General features: G+C 25.8%; 1 non-coding gene across 1 annotated transcript; it reads right to left on the bottom strand.

Annotated features, from left to right (window-relative positions):
* Positions 1 to 3,629: 3,629 nt before the first annotated feature.
* On the bottom strand, positions 3,630 to 3,748 carry LOC123303820. Its single transcript, XR_006535903.1, has one exon. It is a non-coding gene; the product is annotated as a 5S ribosomal RNA (ribosomal RNA).
* Positions 3,749 to 4,082: the final 334 nt, after the last annotated feature.

Raw genomic sequence — 4,082 nt, 5'->3', positions numbered from 1 at the left:
GATGAATTATTTCCATAATAACATATAAAAAAAGAAAAAAAAAAAAAGAATCATTAATTTATAATTATTTAAATTGATTCTTTAAAAAAATATTATAATATATTATTTATAAAAATAATTTTTACTCTTATTTTAAATAAATTTGTGGCCTTTTATTAAAAGGCCTATGATCGATGTATTATTATTATAAAAATTAATGCAATGTTTTTAATTTATGCTTTCTTTTCAGTTTTCTTTGGTAATAACACTGCTTGAATGTTTGGTAATACACCACCTTGAGCAATTGTTACACCAGATAATAATTTATTTAATTCTTCATCATTACGAATTGCCAATTGTAAATGACGTGGAATGATACGTGTTTTTTTGTTATCACGGGCAGCATTACCAGCTAACTCGAGAACTTCTGCAGCCAAATATTCCATAACAGCAGCCAAATATACTGGGGCACCAGCACCTACTCGTTCAGCATAATTTCCTTTTCGTAATAATCTGTGAATTCTTCCAACAGGAAATTGTAATCCTGCTCGGCTTGATCTTGACTTTGCCTTTCCCTTTACTTTACCACCTTTACCTCGTCCAGACATAGCGAATAAATTTATTTAATTAATATTTTTTTTTGTAAATATAATCACACAGATGTGTACGTTACGGGGATTGTAACATAAATGTTTAAAATGTTATTTGGGTATTTTAATTTATAATATTTATAAAATATAAAACTTTAAAAATAAACCAATCACCTTATAGTATTATTTTTAGCCAATCAGAGAGTAGTATTCATTTTTATTGTTATATCCATCTTCGCGTATATAATACGCTAGTTGTATACACGACACGCTCATACATATACTGACTGGTGTTCTGTAACTATCTGTGTATATTAATTGTTTGTAACAATGCCACCAAAAACAAGTGGAAAAGCAGCAAAAAAAGCTGGCAAAGCTCAAAAAAATATATCAAAGAGTGATAAGAAAAAGAAGAGGAAGCGCAAGGAATCATATGCAATTTACATTTACAAAGTATTAAAACAAGTGCATCCTGATACTGGTATCTCTAGTAAAGCTATGAGTATCATGAACAGTTTTGTTAATGATATTTTTGAACGTATTGCTGCTGAAGCATCACGTTTAGCACATTATAATAAACGTTCAACAATCACAAGTCGGGAAATTCAAACCGCAGTTCGATTATTATTACCTGGTGAATTGGCAAAGCACGCTGTTAGTGAAGGTACTAAAGCTGTTACAAAATATACAAGTTCAAAATAAATAAATCGAAAATATTATTTAATTGATAACATAAAAATACATCAACATATAAAAACGGCTCTCTTTTTAAGAGAGCCATCAAATTTTTTAAATAAGAGTAAATTATTTTTATATATACAAAAAAATAAAATAAACAATTATTAATATCATATTTAATATAAAATTTTATATATTAATAGCTTGAATATATCTATTATTAGTATATCAATATTATTAATTTTAAATATAATAAAGGATATCGCGGAATATATATCGTAAATCAGTGTAATGCAAATGCATTACATTACCTTTATTATTTTCATTTTACATTTACTACTTGTTTATGTACGCTTATAATTATTAGAAAAATATTTTTAATAATTTTAAAAAATAAATGAAATAATAAAAATTTAATAATAAATTATTTATTGAAAGTATAAAAAATGGTATAGCAAAATCTTTATTTTCTTTGATTAAGGCGAAATGTTTTATTAGTTATAAATTCGATAATCTCCTATCGATACTTGTTACTCTTAACTTGTATATATAAAAAATATAATAGTATATTAATTTATAATAAAATTTTTTCAAAAATTCAATAAGTTATTGTAAAATAAAATAGATAATATACAAATTATAATTTATTATTGCAGATATATTACAATAAAAAAAAAAAAAAATAAATAAAAATATTTGGTAATGTATGTTATAAACAAAATAATTTGTTGTAAACAAATTATATAATATGTTATATTTATTAACAAATTTATTTACTCTTATATAAATAAAATTAGTGGCTTCCCAAAAAGGAAAGCCTGTTTAAATTTATCGGATGTATTAAATATTCTTTAATAAATTTACTAAATATTTTAAGTAAATTATTATATTTTCTTAACCTCCAAAACCATACAAAGTACGACCTTGTCGTTTTAATGCATATACAACATCCATAGCTGTAACTGTTTTACGTTTTGCGTGTTCAGTATATGTAACAGCATCCCGAATAACATTTTCAAGGAATACTTTAAGTACACCACGTGTTTCTTCATAAATTAAACCAGAGATACGTTTTACTCCACCTCGTCGTGCTAAACGACGAATTGCAGGTTTTGTAATACCTTGGATATTATCACGCAAAACTTTTCTATGACGTTTTGCACCCCCTTTTCCAAGACCCTTTCCACCTTTTCCTCTGCCAGTCATTTTAATAAAAAATTATTTACAATATTTTAACGAACGGATAACACGTGTGTTAACCTCACAAGTATTGTAATGTATGTGAGCGCCGGTACAATTGTGCCTTTTTATATAAAGCATTAAAGATTTTTTAAGCCACGCCTATACAATTTGATTAGTCCATACTCTGATAGCTATCCAATAGGATATGACAACAAAAATTTTGAAATTTCATATAAATATAAATACAACACATTTATTTCGCATTTAAACATTTGACTTTGTAGTATCAAATTGTCGAATATAATTTTTAAAATTGTGTGTTTTTTTGTAAAAACATTATTATTTGAAAATGGCTAGAACCAAGCAAACTGCACGTAAATCAACTGGTGGTAAAGCACCAAGAAAACAATTAGCAACGAAAGCTGCACGTAAAAGTGCACCAGCAACTGGTGGAGTAAAAAAACCACACAGATATCGTCCTGGTACAGTAGCTTTACGAGAAATTCGTCGTTATCAAAAAAGTACTGAATTGTTAATTCGTAAATTACCATTCCAACGTTTAGTACGTGAAATTGCACAAGATTTTAAAACCGATTTACGTTTCCAAAGTTCAGCTGTTATGGCATTACAAGAAGCTAGTGAAGCCTATTTAGTAGGTTTATTTGAAGATACCAATTTATGCGCAATTCATGCAAAGCGTGTTACAATTATGCCTAAGGATATACAATTGGCAAGACGTATTCGTGGAGAACGTGCATAAGCGTTTTAAATGACAATTTAAAAAAAAAAAAAACAAATAAGAAATATTTTCGGTCCTATATATAGGACCAACATATATTATTAAATAAGAGTATATTATTTTTATTAAAAAATATATATATATATATATATATATAAATTATTGAAATAAAATTAAACATTATTAAAATTTTGTTATAATTATAAGCGATTGCTATTTCTAAAAATAAATAAATTTCATAAAATTTATATTATTTTATATTCATTTGAAATATTAAAAAAACTTCTCGCTTTAAAGTAACCATGATATGAGTTATAAATGCAATAAAATTTTATACAAAAAATAATATTTATTTGTTGACGAATAATATAAAAGGTTTACATTTCTAAATAACATATATTTATATATGGTGTGTAAAAAAAAAGAAAAGAAGAAAAATAATTTATATTTTTAATATAAAAAGGCAACCGCACACAGTGTTCCCAAGCGGTCACCCATCCAAGTACTGACTGTGCCCAATGTTGCTTAACTTCGGTGATCGGACGAGAACCGGTGTTTTCAACGTGGTATGGCTGTTGCCAGTAATAAATGAAAATTTTTACAAATATATATTTTTCATAAATATCATTAATATTAAAGTATATTATTAAAATTTTCAATGAAGTAATCAATTTAAATATATACTTATTTATTATACCATATATTTTAAATAAAAATGCAACCGCACACAGTATTCTCAAGTGGCCACCCATCCGTGGTACTGACTGTGGCAAATGTTTCTTAACTATTATTTTATAAAATATTTATACAAAAAATAATTTACTCTTATCAAATATTAATTTGTGGCCTGTATTAAGGCCTATGTTATTTTCATTTTTTAGCAAAAATAATGAAATATTTCAATATATTATTAA

The sequence above is a fragment of the Chrysoperla carnea genome (genome assembly GCF_905475395.1).
Source record: "Chrysoperla carnea chromosome X unlocalized genomic scaffold, inChrCarn1.1 SUPER_X_unloc_141, whole genome shotgun sequence".
Taxonomy (NCBI): domain Eukaryota; kingdom Metazoa; phylum Arthropoda; class Insecta; order Neuroptera; family Chrysopidae; genus Chrysoperla; species Chrysoperla carnea.
The sequence above is the reverse complement of the archived record's forward strand: the minus strand, read 5'-3'. Positions and strand labels throughout refer to the sequence as shown.